Genomic DNA, 19631 nt, shown 5'->3' on the forward strand with positions numbered 1-19631 from the left:
CCCTCTTCACAACTGGCCTAGGCTGTGTGCCATTCTCTACACAACAGGCCCAGGCTGTGTGCCATCCTCTATACAACAGGCCCAGGCTGTGTGCCATCCCATATACAACTGGCCCAGGCAGTGCCATCCCATATACAACTGGCCCAGGCTGTGTGCCATCCTCTCTACATCTGGCCCAGTCTGTGTGCCATCCTCTATACAACTGGCCCAAGTGTGTGCCATCCCATTTACAACTGGCCCAAGCAGTGTGCCATCCCATATACAACTGGCCCAGGCAGTGTGCCACCCTCTTTACAACTGGCCTAGGCTGTGTGCCATCCCATATACAACTGGCCCAGGCAGTGTGCCATCCTCTATACAACAGGCCCAGGCTGTGTGCCATCCCATATACAACTGGCCCAGGCTGTGTGCCATCCCACATGCAACTGGCCCAGTCAATGTGCCACCTTCTTTATAACTGACCCAGGCTGTGTGCCATCCCATTTACAACTGGCCCAGGCTGTGTGCCATTCCATATACAACTGGCCCAGGCTGTGTGCCATCCCATATACAACTGGCCCAGGCTGTGTGTCATCCCATATACAACTGGCCCAGGCCGTGTTCCATCCCATATACAACTGGCCCAGGCTGTGTGCCATCCCATATACAACTGGCCCAGGCTGTGTTCCATCCCATATACAACTGGCCCAGGCTGTGTGCCATCCCGTATACAACTGGCCCAGGCTGTGTGCCATCCTCTATACAACTGGCCCAAGCCGTCCACCATCCCATATACAACTGGCCAAGGCTGTGTGCCATCCCTTTTACAACTGGCCCAGGCTGTGTGCCGTCCTCTATACAACTGGCCCAGGCAGTGTGCCATTCTCGTTACAACAGGCCCAGGGTGTGTGCCATCCCATATACAACTCACCCAGGCAGTGCCATCCCATATACAACTGACCCAGGCAGTGTGCCATTCTCTATACAACAGGCCCAGGGTGTGTGCCATCCCATATCCAAATGGCCCAGGCAGTGCCATCCCATATACAACTGGCCAAGGCTGTGTGCCATCCTCTCTACATCTGGCCCAGTCTGTGTGCCATCCTCTATACAACTGGCCCAAGTGTGTGCCATCCCATATACAACTGGCCCAAGCAGTGTGCCATCCCATATACAACTGGCCCAGGCAGTGTGCCACCCTCTTTACAACAAGCCTAGGCTGTGTGCCATCCCATATACAACTGGTCCAGGCAGTGTGCCATCCTCTATACAACAGGCCCAGGCTGTGTGCCATCCCATATACAACTGGCCCAGGCTGTGTGCCATCCCACATGCAACTGGCCCAGTCAGTGTGCCACCTTCTTTCTAACTGACCCAGGCTGTGTGCCATCCCATTTACAACTGGCCCAGGCAGTGTGCCATTCCATATACAACTGGCCCAGGCTGTGTGCCATCCCATATACAACTGGCCCAGGCTGTGTGTCATCCCATATACAACTGGCCCAGGCCGTGTTCCATCCCATATACAACTGGCCCAGGCTGTGTGCCATCCCATATACAACTGGCCCAGGCTGTGTTCCATCCCATATACAACTGACCCAGGCTGTGTGCCATCCCATGTACAACAGGCTCAGGCAGTGTTCCATCCTCTATACAACTGGCCCAGGCTGTGTGCCATCACATATACAACTGGCCTAGGCAGTGTTCCATCTTCGATACAACTGACCCAGGCTGTGTACCATCCTCGATACAACTGACCCAGGCTGTGTACCATCCTCGATACAACTGACCCAGGCAGTGTACCATCCTCGATACAACTGGCCGAGGCTGTGTGCCATCACATATGCAACTGGCCCAAGCAGTGTGCCATCCCATATACAACTGGCCCAGGCAGTGTGCCATCCACTATACAACAGGTCCAGGCTGTGTGCCATCCCATATACAACTGGCCCAGGCTGTGTGCCATCCCATATACAACTGGCCCAGGCAGTGTGCCATCCCATATACAGCTGGCCCAGGCTGTGTGCCATCCTCTATACAACTGACCCAGGCTGTGTGCCGTCCTCCATACAACTGGCCCAGGCAGTGTGCCACCCTCTTTACAACTGGCCTAGGCTGTGTGCCATCCCATATACAACTGGCCCAGGCAGTGTGCCATTCTCTACACAACAGGCCCAGGCTGTGTGCCGTCCTCTATACAACAGGCCCAGGCTGTGTGCCATCCCATATACAACTGGCCCAGGCAGTGTGCCATTCCATATACAACTGGCCCAGGCTGTGTGCCATCCCATATACAACTGGCCCAGGCCGTGTTCCATCCCATATACAACTGGCCCAGGCTGTGTGCCATCCCATATACAACTGACCCAGGCTGTGTTCCATCCCATATACAACTGGCCCAGGCTGTGTGCCATCCCGTATACAACTGGCCCAGGCTGTGTGCCATCCCATATACAACTGGCCCAGTCAGTGTGCCATCCCATTTACATTTGACCCACGTTGTGCCATCCCCTGTACAACTGACCCAGACTATGTGCCATCCTCTATACAACTGACCCAGGCTGTGTGCCATCCCATATACAACAGGCCCAGGCAGTGTTCCATCCTCTATACAACTGCCCCAGGCTGTGTGCCATCACATATACAACTGGCCCAGGCAGTGTTCCATCCTCGATACAACTGACCCAGGCTGTGTGCCATCCCATGTACAACAGGCTCAGGCAGTGTTCCATCCTCTATACAACTGGCCCAGGCTGTGTGCCATCACATATACAACTGGCCCAGGCAGTGTTCCATCTTCGATACAACTGACCCAGGCTGTGTACCATCCTCGATACAACTGACCCAGGCTGTGTACCATCCTCGATACAACTGACCCAGGCTGTGTACCATCCTCGATACAACTGACCCAGGCTGTGTACCATCCTCGATACAACTGGCCCAGGCTGTGTGCCATCACATATGCAACTGGCCCAGGCAGTGTTCCATCCCATTTTCAACTGGCCCAGGCAGTGTTCCATCCTCTATACAACTGGCCCAGGCTGTCTGCCATCCCATAAACAACTGGACCAGGCAGTGTTCCATCCTCTATACAACTGGCCCAGGCTGTGTCCCATCCCATATACAACTGGCCCAGGCAGTGTTCCATCCTCTATACAACTGGCCCAGTCTGTGTTCCATCCTCTACACAACTGGCCCAGGCTGTGTTCCATCCTCTACACAACTGGCCCAGTCTGTGTTCCATCCTCTATACAACTGGCCCAGACAGTGTTCTATCCTCTACACAACTGGCCCAGGCTGTGTGCCATCCTCTATACAACAGGCCCAGGCTGTGTGCCATTCTCTACACAACAGGCCCAGGCTGTGTGCCATCCCTTTTACAACTGGCCCAGGCTGTGTGCCATTCTCTACACAACAGGCCCAGGCTGTGTGCCATCCCTTTTACAACTGGCCCAGGCTGTGTGCCGTCCTCCATACAACTGGCCCAGGCAGTGTGCCATTCTCTATACAACAGGCCCAGGGTGTGTGCCATCCCATATACAACTGGCCCAGGCAGTGCCATCCCATATACAACTGACCCAGGCAGTGTGCCATTCTCTATACAACAGGCCCAGTGTGTGTGCCATCCCATATACAACTGGCCCAGGCAGTGCCATCCCATATACAAATGGCCCAGGCTGTGTGCCATCCTCTCTACATCTGGCCCAGTCTGTGTGCCATCCTCTATACAACTGGCCCAGGTGTGTGCCATCCCATTTACAACTGGCCCAAGCAGTGTGCCATCCCATATACAACTGGCCCAGGCAGTGTGCCACCCTCTTTACAACTGGCCTAGGCTGTGTGCCATCCCATATACAACTGGCCCAGGCAGTGTGCCATCCTCTATACAACAGGCCCAGGCTGTGTGCCATCCCATATACAACTGGCCCAGGCTGTGTGCCATCCCACATGCAACTGGCCCAGTCAGTGTGCCACCTTCTTTATAACTGACCCAGGCTGTGTGCCATCCCATTTACAACTGGCCCAGGCTGTGTGCCATTCCATATACAACTGGCCCAGGCTGTGTGCCATCCCATATACAACTGGCCCAGGCTGTGTGTCATCCCATATACAACAGGCCCAGGCCGTGTTCCATCCCATATAGAACTGGCCCAGGCTGTGTGCCATCCCATATACAACTGGCCCAGGCTGTGTTCCATCCCATATACAACTGGCCCAGGCTGTGTGCCATCCCGTAAACAACTGGCCCAGGCTGTGTGCCATCCTCTATACAACTGGCCCAAGCCGTCCGCCATCCCATATACAACTGGCCCAGGCTGTGTGCCATCCCATATACAACTGGCCCAGGCAGTGTGCCATCCCATTTACAATTGACCCACGTTGTGCCATCCCCTGTACAACTGACCCAGACTATGTGCCATCCTCTATACAACTGACCCAGGCTGTGTGCCATCCCATATACAACAGGCCCAGGCAGTGTTCCATCCTCGATACAACTGACCCAGGCTGTGTGCCATCCTCTATACAACTGGCCCAGACAGTGTTCTATCCTCTACACAACTGGCCCAGGCTGTGTGCCATCCTCTATACAACAGGCCCAGGCTGTGTGCCATTCTCGACACAACAGGCCCAGGCTGTGTGCCATCCCTTTTACAACTGGCCCAGGCTGTGTGCCATCCCATATACAACAGGCCCAAGCAGTGTTCCATCCTCTAGACAACTGACCCAGGCTGTGTGTCATCCCATATACAACAGGCCCAGGCAGTGTTCCATCCTCGATACAACTGACCCAGGCTGTGTGCCATCCCATATACAACAGGCCCAGGCAGTGTTCCATCCTCTAGACAACTGACCCAGGCTGTGTGCCATCCCATACACAACAGGCCCAGGCAGTGTTCCATCCTCTAGACAACTGACGCAGGCTGTGTGCCATCCTCTATACAACTGACCCAGGCTGTGTGCCATCCCATATACAACTGACCCAGGCTGTGTGTCATCCCATATACAATTGACCAAGGCTGTGTTCCATCCTCTACACAACTGGCCCAGGCTGTGTGCCATCCCATATACAACTGGCCCAGGCAGTGTTCCATCCTCTATACAACTGAGCCAGGCTGTGTGTCATCCCATATACAACTGACCCAGGCTGTGTGCCATCCCATATACAATTCACCCAGGCTTTGTTCCATCCTCTACACAACTGGCCCAGTCTGTGTGCCATCCTCTATACAACTGGCCCAAGTGTGTGCCATCCCATATGCAACTGGCCCAAGCAGTGTGCCATCCCATATACAACTGGCCCAGGCAGTGTGCCACCCTCATTACAACTGGCCTAGGCTGTGTGCCATCCCATATACAACTGGCCCAGGCAGTGTGCCATCCTCTATACAACAGGCCCAGGCTGTGTGCCATCTCATATACAACTGGCCCAGTCAGTGTGCCACCTTCTTTACAACTGACCCAGGCTGTGTGCCATCCCTTATACAACTGACCCAGGCTGTGTGCCATCCCATATACAACAGGCCCAGGCAGTGTTCCATCCTCTATACAACTGACCCAGGCTGGGTGCCATCACATATACAACTGGCCCAGGCAGTGTTCCATCCTCGAAACAACTGACCCAGGCTGTGTGCCATCACATATACAACAGGCCCAGGCAGTGTTCCATCCTCGAAACAACTGACCCAGGCTGGGTGCCATCACATATACAACAGGCCCAGGCAGTGTTCCATCCTCGAAACAACTGACCCAGGCTGTGTGCCATCCCATATACAACAGGCCCAGGCAGTGTTCCATCCTCTATACAACTGGCCCAGGCTGTGTGCCATCACATGTACAACTGGCCCAGGCAGTGTTCCATCCTCGATACAACTGACCCAGGCTGTGTACCGTCCTCGATACAACTGACCCAGGCTGTGTACCATCCTCGATACAACTGACCCAGGCTGTGTACCATCCTCGATACAACTGGCCCAGGCTGTGTGCCATCACATATGCAACTGGCCCAGGCAGTGTTCCATCCCATATACAACTGACGCAGGCTGTGTGCAATCCCATATACAACTGGCCCAGGCAGTGTTCCATCCTCTATACAACTGGCCCAGGCTGTGTGCCATCCCATATACAACTGGCCCAGGCAGTGTTCCATCCTCTATACAACTGGCCCATGCTGTGTGCCATCCCATATACAACTGGCCCAGGCAGTGTTCCATCCTCTCCAACTGGCCCAGGCTGTGTTCCATCCTCTACACAACTGGCCCAGGCTGTGTTCCATCCTCTATACAACTGGCCCAGGCTGTGTTCCATCCTCTATACAACTGGCCCAGACAGTGTTCTATCCTCTACACAACTGGCCCAGGCTGTGTGCCATCCTCTATACAACAGGCCCAGGCTGTGTGCCATTCTCTACACAACAGGCCCAGGCTGTGTGCCATCCCTTTTACAACTGGCCCAGGCTGTGTGCCATTCTCTACACAACAGGCCCAGGCTGTGTGCCATCCCTTTTACAACTGCCCCAGGCTGTGTGCCGTCCTCCATACAACTGGCCCAGGCAGTGTGCCATTCTCTATGCAACAGGCCCAGGGTGTGTGCCATCCCATATACAACTGGCCCAGGCAGTGCCATCCCAAAAACAACTGACCCAGGCAGTGTGCCATTCTCTATACAACAGGCCCAGTGTGTGTGCCATCCCATATACAACTGGCCCAGGCAGTGCCATCCCATATACAACTGGCCCAGGCTGTGTGCCATCCTCTCTACATCTGGCCCAGTCTGTGTGCCATCCTCTATACAACTGGCCCAAGTGTGTGCCATCCCATATACAACTGGCCCAAGCAGTGTGCCATCCCATATACAACTGGCCCGGGCAGTGTGCCACCCTCTTTACAACTGGCCTAGGCTGTGTGCCATCCCATATACAACTGGCCCAGGCAGTGTGCCATCCTCTATACAACAGGCCCAGGCTGTGTGCCATCCCATATACAACTGGCCCAGGCTGTGTGCCATCCCACATGCAACTGGCCCAGTCAGTGTGCCACCTTCTTTCTAACTGACCCAAGCTGTGTGCCATCCCATTTACAACTGGCCCAGGCAGTGTGCCATTCCATATACAACTGGCCCAGGCTGTGTGCCATCCCATATACAACTGGTCCAGGCTGTGTGTCATCCCATATACAACTGGCCCAGGCCATGTTCCATCCCATATACAACTGGCCCAGGCTGTGTGCCATCCCATATACAACTGGCCCAGGCTGTGTTCCATCCCATATACAACTGGCCCAGGCTGTGTGCCATCCCGTATACAACTGGCCCAGGCTGTGTGCCATCCTCTATACAACTGGCCCAAGCCGTCCGCCATCCCATATACAACTGGCCCAGGCAGTGTGCCATCCCATTTACAATTGACCCACGTTGTGCCATCCCCTGTACAACTGACCCAGACTATGTGTCATCCTCTATACAAGTGACCCAGGCTGTGTGCCATCCCATATACAACAGGCCCAGGCAGTGTTCCATCCTCTATGCAACTGCCCCTGGCTGTGTGCCATCACATATACAAGTGGCCCAGGCAGTGTTCCATCCTCGATACAACTGACCCAGGCTGTGTGCCATCCCATGTACAACAGGCTCAGGCAGTGTTCCATCCTCTATACAACTGGCCCAGGCTGTGTGCCATCACAGATACAACTGGCCCAGGCAGTGTTCCATCTTCGATACAACTTACCCAGGCTGTGTACCATCCTCGATACAACTGACCCAGGCTGTGTACCATCCTCGATACAACTGACCAGGCTGTGTACCATCCTCGATACAACTGACCCGGGCTGTGTACCATCCTCGATACAACTGCCCCAGGCTGTGTACCATCCTCGATACAACTGGCCCAGGCTGTGTGCCATCACATATGCAACTGGCCCAGGCTGTGTTCCATCCCATATACAACTGACGCAGGCTGTGTGCAATCCCATATACAACTGGCCCAGGCAGTGTTCCATCCTCTATACAACTGGCCCAGGCTGAGTGCCATCCCATATACAACTGGCCCAGGCAGTGTTCCATCCTCTATACAACTGGCCCAGGCAGTGTTCCATCCTCTATACAACTGGCCCAGGCAGTGTTCCATCCTCTATACAACTGGCCCAGGCAGTGTTCCATCCTCTATACAACTGGCCCAGGCTGTGTTCCATCCTCTACACAACTGGCCCAGGCTGTGTTCCATCCTCTATGCAACTGGCCCAGACAGTGTTCTATCCTCTACACAACTGGCCCAGGCTGTGTGCCATCCTCTATACAACAGGCCCAGGCTGTGTGCCATTCATTACACAACAGGCCCAGGCTGTGTGCCATCCCTTTTACAACTGGCCCAGGCTGTGTGCCATTCTCTACACAACAGGCCCACACTGTGTGCCATCCCTTTTACAACTGGCGCAGGCTGTGTGCCGTCCTCCAGACAACTGGCCCAGGCAGTGTGCCATTCTCTATACAACAGGCCCAGGGTGTGTGCCATCCCATATACAACTGGCCCAGGCAGTGCCATCCCATATACAACTGACCCAGGCAGTGTCCCATTCTCTATACAACAGGCCCAGTGTGTGTGCCATCCCATATACAACTGGCCCAGGCAGTGCCATCCCATATACAACTGGCCCAGGCTGTGTGCCATCCTCTCTACATCTGGCCCAGTCTGTGTGCCATCCTCTATACAACTGGCCCAAGTGTGTGCCATCCCATATACAACTGGCCCAAGCAGTGTGCCATCCCATATACAACTGGCCCAGGCAGTGTGCCACCCTCTTTACAACTGGCCTAGGCTGTGTGCCATCCCATATACAACTGGCCCTGGCAGTGTGCCATCCTCTATACAACAGGCCCAGGCTGTGTGCCATCCCATATACAACTGGCCCAGGCTGTGTGCCATCCCACATGCAACTGGCCCAGTCTGTGTGCCATCCTCTATACAACTGGCCCAAGTGTGTGCCATCCCATATACAACTGGCCCAAGCAGTGTGCCATCCCATATACAACTGGCCCAGGCAGTGTGCCACCCTCTTTACAACTGGCCTAGGCTGTGTGCCATCCCATATACAACTGGCCCTGGCAGTGTGCCATCCTCTATACAACTGGCCCAGGCAGTGTGCCATCCCATTTCCAACTGGCCCAGGCAGTGTGCCATTCCATATACAACTGGCCCAGGCTGTGTGCCATCCCATATACAACTGGCCCAGGCTGTGTGTCATCCCATATACAACTGGCCCAGGCCGTGTTCCATCCCATATACAACTGGCCCAGGCTGTGTGCCATCCCATATACAACTGGCCCAGGCTGTGTTCCATCCCATATACAACTGGCCCAGGCTGTGTGCCATCCCGTATACAACTGGCCCAGGCTGTGTGCCATCCTCTATACAACTGGCCCAAGCCGTCCGCCATCCCATATACAACTGGCCCAGGCTGTGTGCCACCCCATATACAACTGGCCCAGGCAGTGTGCCATCCCATTTACAATTGACCCACGATGTGCCATCCTCTATACAACTGACCCAGGCTGTGTGCCATCCCATATACAACAGGCCCAGGCAGTGTTCCATCCTCTATACAACTGCCCCAGGCTGTGTGCCATCACATATACAACTGGCCCAGGCAGTGTTCCATCCTCGATACAACTGACCCAGGCTGTGTCCATCCCATGTACAACAGGCTCAGGCAGTGTTCCATCCTCTATACAACTGGCCCAGGCTGTGTGCCATCACATATACAACTGGCCCAGGCAGTGTTCCATCTTCGATACAACTGACCCAGGCTGTGTACCATCCTCGATACAACTGACCCAGGCTGTGTACCATCCTCGATACAACTGACCCAGGCTGTGTACCATCCTCGATACAACTGACCCAGGCTGTGTACCATCCTCGATACAACTGGCCCAGGCTGTGTGCCATCACATATGCAACTGGCCCAGGCAGTGTTCCATCCTCTATACAACTGGCCCAGGCTGTGTGCCATCCCATATTCAACTGGCCCAGGCAGTGTTCCATCCTCTATACAACTGGCCCAGGCAGTGTTCCATCCTCTATACAACTGGCCCAGGCTGTGTCCCATCCCATATACAACTGGCCCAGGCAGTGTTCCATCCTCTATACAACTGCCCCAGACAGTGTTCTATCCTCTACACAACTGGCCCAGGCTGTGTGCCATCCTCTATACAACAGGCCCAGGCTGTGTGCCATTCTCTACACAACAGGCCCAGGCTGTGTGCCATCCCCTTTACAACTGGCCCAGGCTGTGTGCCATTCTCTACACAACAGACCCAGGCTGTGTGCCATCCCTTTTACAACTGGCCCAGGCTGTGTGCCGTCCTCCATACAACTGGCCCAGGCAGTGTGCCATTCTCTATACAACAGGCCCAGGGTTTGTGCCATCCCATATACAACTGGCCCAGGCAGTGCCATCCCATATACAACTGACCCAGGCAGTGTGCCATTCTCTATACAACAGCCCCAGTGTGTGTGCCATCCCATATACAACTGGCCCAGGCAGTGCCATCCCATATACAACTGGCCCAGGCTGTGTGCCATCCTCTCTACAACTGGCCCAGTCTGTGTGCCATCCTCTTAACAACTGGCCCAAGTGTGTGCCATCCCATATACAACTGGCCCAGGCTGTGTGCCATCCTCTCTACAACTGGCCCAGTCTGTGTGCCATCCTCTTAACAACTGGCCCAAGTGTGTGCCATCCCATATACAACTGGCCCAAGCAGTGTGCCATCCCATATACAACGGGCCCTGGCAGTGTGCCATCCTCTATACAACAGGCCCAGGCTGTGTGCCATCCCACATACAACTGGCCCAGTCAGTGTGCCACCTTCTTTACAACTGACCCAGGCTGTGTGCCATCCCATTTACAACTGGCCCAGGCAGTGTGCCATTCCATATTCAACTGGCCCAGGCTGTGTGCCATCCCATATACAACTGGCCCAGGCTGTGTGTCATCCCATATACAACTGGCCCAGGCCGTGTTCCATCCCATATACAACTGGCCCAGGCTGTGTGCCATCCCATATACAACTGTCCCAGGCTGTGTTCCATCCCATATACAACTGGCCCAGGCTGTGTGCCATCCCGAAAACAACATCTCCAGGCTGTGTGCCATCCTCTATACAACTGGCCCAAGCCGTCCGCCATCCCATATACAACTGGCCCAGGCTGTGTGTCATCCCATATACAACTGGCCCAGGCTGTGTGCCATCCCATATACAACAGGCCCAGGCAGTGTTCCATCCTCTATACAACTGCCCCAGGCTGTGTGCCATCACATATACTACTGGCCCAGGCAGTGTTCCATCCTCGATACAACTGACCCAGGCTGTGTGCCATCCCATGTACAACAGGCCCAGGCAGTGTTCCATCCTCTATACAACTGGCCCAGGCTGTGTGCCATCACATATACAACTGGCCTAGGCAGTGTTCCATCTTCGATACAACTGACCCAGGCTGTGTACCATCCTCTATACAACTGACCCAGGCTGTGTGCCATCCCATATACAACAGGCCCAGGCAGTGTTCCATTCCATATACAACAGGCCCAGGCAGTGTACCATCCTCTTTACAACTGGCCCAGGCTGTGTGCCATCACATATACAACTGGCCCAGGCAGTGTTCCATCCTCGATGCAACTGACCCACGCTGTGTACCATCCTCTATACAACTGGCCCAGGCTGTGTGCCATCACATATGCAACTGGCCCAGGCAGTGTTCCATCCTCGATACAACTGACCAAGGCTGTGTACCATCCTCTATACAACTGACCCAGGCTGTGTACCATCCTCTATACAACTGACCCAGGCTGTGTGCCATCCCATATACAACAGGCCCAGGCAGTGTTCCATCCTCTATACAGCTGACCCAGGTTGTGTGCCATCCCATATACAACTGGCCCAGGCAGTGTTCCATCCTCGATACAACTGACCCAGGCTGTGTGCCATCCCATATACAACTGGCCCAGGCAGTGTTCCATCCTCTATACAACAGACCCAGGCTGTGTGCCATCCCATATACAACTGGCCCAGGCAGTGTTCCATCCTCTATACAACAGACCCAGGCTGTGTGCCATCCCATATATAACTGGCCCAGGCAGTGTTCCATCCTCGATACAACTGACCCAGGCTGTGTGCCATCCCATATACAACAGGCCCAGGCAGTGTTCCATCCTCTATACAACTGACCCAGGTTGTGTGCCATCCCATATACAACAGGCCCAGGCAGTGTTCCATCCACTATGCAACTGACCCAGACTGTGTGCCATCCCATATACAACTGGCCCAGGCAGTGTCCCATCCCATATACAATAGACCCACGTTGTGCCATCCCCTGTGCAACTGACCCAGACTATGTGCCATCCTCTATACAACTGACCCAGGCTGTGTGCCATCCCATATACAACTGGCCCAGGCAGTGTTCCATCCTCTATACAACTGACCCAGGCTGTGTGCCATCCCATATACAACAGGCCCAGGCAGTGTTCCATCCTCTATGCAACTGACCCAGGCTGTGTGCCATCCCATATACAACAGGCCCAGGCAGTGTTCCATCCTCTATACAACTGGCCCAGGCTGTGTTCCATCCTCTACACAACTGGCCCAGGCTGTGTTCCATCCTCTATACAACTGGCCCAGGCTGTGTTCCATCCTCTATACAACTGGCCCAGACAGTGTTCTATCCTCTACACAACTGGCCCAGGCTGTGTGCCATCCTCTATACAACAGGCCCAGGCTGTGTGCCATTCTCTACACAACAGGCCCAGGCTGTGTGAAATCCCTTTTACAACTGGCCCAGGCTGTGTGCCATTCTCTACACAACAGGCCCAGGCTGTGTGCCATCCCTTTTACAACTGCCCCAGGCTGTGTGCCGTCCTCCATACAACTGGCCCAGGCAGTGTGCCATTCTCTATACAACAGGCCCAGGGTGTGTGCCATCCCATATACAACTGGCCCAGGCAGTGCCATCCCAAAAACAACTGACCCAGGCAGTGTGCCACCCTCTTTACAACTGGCCTAGGCTGTGTGCCATCCCATATACAACTGGCCCAGGCAGTGTGCCATCCTCTATACAACAGGCCCAGGCTGTGTGCCATCCCATATACAACTGGCCCAGGCTGTGTGCCATCCCACATGCAACTGGCCCAGTCAGTGTGCCACCTTCTTTCTAACTGACCCAAGCTGTGTGCCATCCCATTTACAACTGGCCCAGGCAGTGTGCCATTCCATATACAACTGGCCCAGGCTGTGTGCCATCCCATATACAACTGGCCCAGGCTGTGTGTCATCCCATATACAACTGGCCCAGGCCATGTTCCATCCCATATACAACTGGCCCAGGCTGTGTGCCATCCCATATACAACTGGCCCAGGCTGTGTTCCATCCCATATACAACTGGCCCAGGCTGTGTGCCATCCCGTATACAACTGGCCCAGGCTGTGTGCCATCCTCTATACAACTGGCCCAAGCCGTCCGCCATCCCATATACAACTGTCCCAGGCAGTGTGCCATCCCATTTACAATTGACCCACGTTGTGCCATCCCCTGTACAACTGACCCAGACTATGTGCCATCCTCTATACAACTGACCCAGGCTGTGTGCCATCCCATATACAACAGGCCCAGGCAGTGTTCCATCCTCTATGCAACTGCCCCAGGCTGTGTGCCATCACATATACAACTGGCCCAGGCAGTGTTCCATCCTCGATACAACTGACCCAGGCTGTGTGCCATCCCATGTACAACAGGCTCAGGCAGTGTTCCATCCTCTATACAACTGGCCCAGGCTGTGTGCCATCACAGATACAACTGGCCCAGGCAGTGTTCCATCTTCGATACAACTTACCCAGGCTGTGTACCATCCTCGATACAACTGACCCAGGCTGTGTACCATCCTCGATACAACTGACCCAGGCTGTGTACCATCCTCGATACAACTGACCCGGGCTGTGTACCATCCTCGATACAACTGCCCCAGGCTGTGTACCATCCTCGATACAACTGGCCCAGGCTGTGTGCCATCACATATGCAACTGGCCCAGGCAGTGTTCCATCCCATATACAACTGACGCAGGCTGTGTGCAATCCCATATACAACTGGCCCAGGCAGTGTTCCATCCTCTATACAACTGGCCCAGGCTGTGTGCCATCCCATATACAACTGGCCCAGGCAGTGTTCCATCCTCTATACAACTGGCCCAGGCAGTGTTCCATCCTCTATACAACTGGCCCAGGCTGTGTTCCATCCTCTACACAACTGGCCCAGGCTGTGTTCCATCCTCTATACAACTGGCCCAGGCTGTGTTCCATCCTCTATGCAACTGGCCCAGACAGTGTTCTATCCTCTACACAACTGGCCCAGGCTGTGTGCCATCCTCTATACAACTGGCCCAGGCTGTGTGCCATTCTCTACACAACAGGCCCACGCTGTGTGCCATCCCTTTTACAACTGGCGCAGGCTGTGTGCCGTCCTCCAGACAACTGGCCCAGGCAGTGTGCCAGTCTCTATACAACAGGCCCAGGGTGTGTGCCATCCCATATACAACTGGCCCAGGCAGTGCCATCCCATATACAACTGACCCAGGCAGTGTGCCATTCTCTATACAACAGGCCCAGTGTGTGTGCCATCCCATATACAACTGGCCCAGGCAGTGCCATCCCATATACAACTGGCCCAGGCTGTGTGCCATCCTCTCTACATCTGGCCCAGTCTGTGTGCCATCCTCTATACAACTGGCCCAAGTGTGTGCCATCCCATATACAACTGGCCCAAGCAGTGTGCCATCCCATATACAACTGGCCCAGGCAGTGTGCCACCCTCTTTACAACTGGCCTAGGCTGTGTGCCATCCCATATACAACTGGCCCTGGCAGTGTGCCATCCTCTATACAACAGGCCCAGGCTGTGTGCCATCCCATATACAACTGGCCCAGGCTGTGTGCCATCCCACATGCAACAGGCCCAGTCAGTGTGCCACCTTCTTTATAACTGACCCAGGCTGTGTGCCATCCCATTTACAACTGGCCCAGGCAGTGTGCCATTCCATATACAACTGGCCCAGGCTGTGTGCCATCCCATATACAACTGGCCCAGGCTGTGTGTCATCCCATATACAACTGGCCCAGGCCGTGTTCCATCCCATATACAACTGGCCCAGGCTGTGTGCCATCCCATATACAACTGGCCCAGGCTGTGTTCCATCCCATATACAACTGGCCCAGGCTGTGTGCCATCCCATATACAACTGGCCCAGGCTGTGTGCCATCCTCTATACAACTGGCCCAAGCCGTCCGCCATCCCATATACAACTGGCCCAGGCTGTGTGCCACCCCATATACAACTGGCCCAGGCAGTGTGCCATCCCATTTACAATTGACCCACGATGTGCCATCCTCTATACAACGGACCCAGGCTGTGTGCCATCCCATATACAACAGGCCCAGGCAGTGTTCCATCCTCTATACAACTGCCCCAGGCTGTGTGCCATCACATATACAACTGGCCCAGGCAGTGTTCCATCCTCGATACAACTGACCCAGGCTGTGTCCATCCCATGTACAACAGGCTCAGGCAGTGTTCCATCCTCTATACAACTGGCCCAGGCTGTGTGCCATCACATATACAACTGGCCCAGGCAGTGTTCCATCCTCGATACAACTGACCCAGGCTGTGTACCATCCTCGATACAACTGACCCAGGCTGTGTACCATCCTCGATACAACTGACCCAGGCTGTGTACCATCCTCGATACAACTGACCCAGGCTGTGTACCATCCTCGATACAACTGGCCCAGGCTGTGTGCCATCACATATGCAACTGGCCCAGGCAGTGTTCCATCCTCTATACAACTGGCCCAGGCTGTGTGCCATCCCATATTCAACTGGCCCAGGCAGTGTTCCATCCTCTATACAACTGGCCCAGGCTGTGTTCCATCCTCTACACAACTGGCCCAGGCTGTGTTCCATCCTCTATACAACTGGACCAGGCTGTGTTCCATCCTCTATACAACTGCCCCAGACAGTGTTCTATCCTCTACACAACTGGCCCAGGCTGTGTGCCATCCTCTATACAACAGGCCCAGGCTGTGTGCCATTCTCTACACAACAGGCCCAGGCTGTGTGCCATCCCTTTTACAACTGGCCCAGGCTGTGTGCCATTCTCTACACAACAGACCCAGGCTGTGTGCCATCCCTTTTACAACTGGCCCAGGCTGTGTGCTGTCCTCCATACAACTGGCCCAGGCAGTGTGCCATTCTCTATACAACAGGCCCAGGGTTTGTGCCATCCCATATACAACTGACCCAGGCAGTGTGCCATTCTCTATACAACAGGCCCAGTGTGTGTGCCATCCCATATACAACTGGCCCAGGCAGTGCCATCCCATATACAACTGGCCCAGGCTGTGTGCCATCCTCTCTACAACTGGCCCAGTCTGTGTGCCATCCTCTTAACAACTGGCCCAAGTGTGTGCCATCCCATATACAACTGGCCCAAGCAGTGTGCCATCCCATATACAACGGGCCCTGGCAGTGTGCCATCCTCTATACAACAGGCCCAGGCTGTGTGCCATCCCACATACAACTGGCCCAGTCAGTGTGCCACCTTCTTTACAACTGACCCAGGCTGTGTGCCATCCCATTTACAACTGGCCCAGGCAGTGTGCCATTCCATATTCAACTGGCCCAGGCTGTGTGCCATCCCATATACAACTGGCCCAGTCAGTGTGCCACCTTCTTTATAACTGACCCAGGCTGTGTGCCATCCCATTTACAACTGGCCCAGGCAGTGTGCCATTCCATATACAACTGGCCCAGGCTGTGTGCCATCCCATATACAACTGGCCCAGGCTGTGTGTCATCCCATATACAACTGGCCCAGGCCGTGTTCCATCCCATATACAACTGGCCCAGGCTGTGTGCCATCCCATATACAACTGGCCCAGGCTGTGTTCCATCCCATATACAACTGGCCCAGGCTGTGTGCCATCCTCTATACAACTGGCCCAAGCCGTCCGCCATCCCATATACAACTGGCCCAGGCTGTGTGCCACCCCATATACAACTGGCCCAGGCAGTGTGCCATCCCATTTACAATTGACCCACGATGTGCCATCCTCTATACAACGGACCCAGGCTGTGTGCCATCCCATATACAACAGGCCCAGGCAGTGTTCCATCCTCTATACAACTGCCCCAGGCTGTGTGCCATCACATATACAACTGGCCCAGGCAGTGTTCCATCCTCGATACAACTGACCCAGGCTGTGTCCATCCCATGTACAACAGGCTCAGGCAGTGTTCCATCCTCTATACAACTGGCCCAGGCTGTGTGCCATCACATATACAACTGGCCCAGGCAGTGTTCCATCCTCGATACAACTGACCCAGGCTGTGTACCATCCTCGATACAACTGACCCAGGCTGTGTACCATCCTCGATACAACTGACCCAGGCTGTGTACCATCCTCGATACAACTGACCCAGGCTGTGTACCATCCTCGATACAACTGGCCCAGGCTGTGTGCCATCACATATGCAACTGGCCCAGGCAGTGTTCCATCCTCTATACAACTGGCCCAGGCTGTGTGCCATCCCATATTCAACTGGCCCAGGCAGTGTTCCATCCTCTATACAACTGGCCCAGGCTGTGTTCCATCCTCTACACAACTGGCCCAGGCTGTGTTCCATCCTCTATACAACTGGACCAGGCTGTGTTCCATCCTCTATACAACTGCCCCAGACAGTGTTCTATCCTCTACACAACTGGCCCAGGCTGTGTGCCATCCTCTATACAACAGGCCCAGGCTGTGTGCCATTCTCTACACAACAGGCCCAGGCTGTGTGCCATCCCTTTTACAACTGGCCCAGGCTGTGTGCCATTCTCTACACAACAGACCCAGGCTGTGTGCCATCCCTTTTACAACTGGCCCAGGCTGTGTGCTGTCCTCCATACAACTGGCCCAGGCAGTGTGCCATTCTCTATACAACAGGCCCAGGGTTTGTGCCATCCCATATACAACTGACCCAGGCAGTGTGCCATTCTCTATACAACAGGCCCAGTGTGTGTGCCATCCCATATACAACTGGCCCAGGCAGTGCCATCCCATATACAACTGGCCCAGGCTGTGTGCCATCCTCTCTACAACTGGCCCAGTCTGTGTGCCATCCTCTTAACAACTGGCCCAAGTGTGTGCCATCCCATATACAACTGGCCCAAGCAGTGTGCCATCCCATATACAACGGGCCCTGGCAGTGTGCCATCCTCTATACAACAGGCCCAGGCTGTGTGCCATCCCACATACAACTGGCCCAGTCAGTGTGCCACCTTCTTTACAACTGACCCAGGCTGTGTGCCATCCCATTTACAACTGGCCCAGGCAGTGTGCCATTCCATATTCAACTGGCCCAGGCTGTGTGCCATCCCATATACAACTGGCCCAGGCTGTGTGTCATCCCATATACAACTGGCCCAGGCTGTGTTCCATCCCATATACAACTGGCCCAGGCTGTTTTCCATCCCATATACAACTGGCCCAGGCTGTGTGCCATCCCGAAAACAACATCTCCAGGCTGTGTGCCATCCTCTATACAACTGGCCCAAGCCGTCCGCCATCCCATATACAACTGGGCCAGGCTGTGTGTCATCCCATATACAACTGGCCCAGGCTGTGTGCCATCCCATATACAACAGGCCCAGGCAGTGTTCCATCCTCTATACAACTGCCCCAGGCTGTGTGCCATCACATATACTACTGGCCCAGGCAGTGTTCCATCCTCGATACAACTGACCCAGGCTGTGTGCCATCCCATGTACAACAGGCCCAGGCAGTGTTCCATCCTCTATACAACTGGCCCAGGCTGTGTGCCATCACATATACAACTGGCCTAGGCAGTGTTCCATCTTCAATACAACTGACCCAGGCTGTGTACCATCCTCTATACAACTGACCCAGGCTGAGTGCCATCCCATATACAACAGGCCCAGGCAGTGTTCCATTCCATATACAACAGGCCCAGGCAGTGTACCATCCTCTTTACAACTGGCCCAGGCTGTGTGCCATCACATATACAACTGGCCCAGGCAGTGTTCCATCCTCGATGCAACTGACCCACGCTGTGTACCATCCTCTATACAACTGGCCCAGGCTGTGTGCCATCACATATGCAACTGGCCCTGGCAGTGTTCCATCCTCGATACAACTGACCAAGGCTGTGTACCATCCTCTATACAACTGACCCAGGCTGTGTACCATCCTCTATACAACTGACCCAGGCTGTGTGCCATCCCATATACAACAGGCCCAGGCAGTGTTCCATCCTCTATACAGCTGACCCAGGCTGTGTGCCATCCCATATACAACTGGCCCAGGCAGTGTTCCATCCTCGATACAACTGACCCAGGCTGTGTGCCATCCCATATACAACTGGCCCAGGCAGTGTTCCATCCTCTATACAACAGACCCAGGCTGTGTGCCATCCCATATACAACTGGCCCAGGCAGTGTTCCATCCTCTATACAACAGACCCAGGCTGTGTGCCATCCCATATATAACTGGCCCAGGCAGTGTTCCATCCTCGATACAACTGACCCAGGCTGTGTGCCATCCCATATACAACAGGC

The 19631-nt window shown here is 54.5% G+C and overlaps 1 protein-coding gene across 4 annotated transcripts in view; it reads left to right on the forward strand.

Moving 5' to 3' along the window:
• The window catches only part of LOC137346566 (protein spinster homolog 1-like), a 236450-nt gene that overhangs the window by 121759 nt on the left and 95060 nt on the right, over positions 1–19631 (forward strand). The window lies entirely within an intron of this gene.

The sequence above is a fragment of the Heterodontus francisci genome, chromosome 30, assembly GCF_036365525.1.
Source record: "Heterodontus francisci isolate sHetFra1 chromosome 30, sHetFra1.hap1, whole genome shotgun sequence".
Classification (NCBI taxonomy): Eukaryota; Metazoa; Chordata; class Chondrichthyes; order Heterodontiformes; family Heterodontidae; genus Heterodontus; species Heterodontus francisci.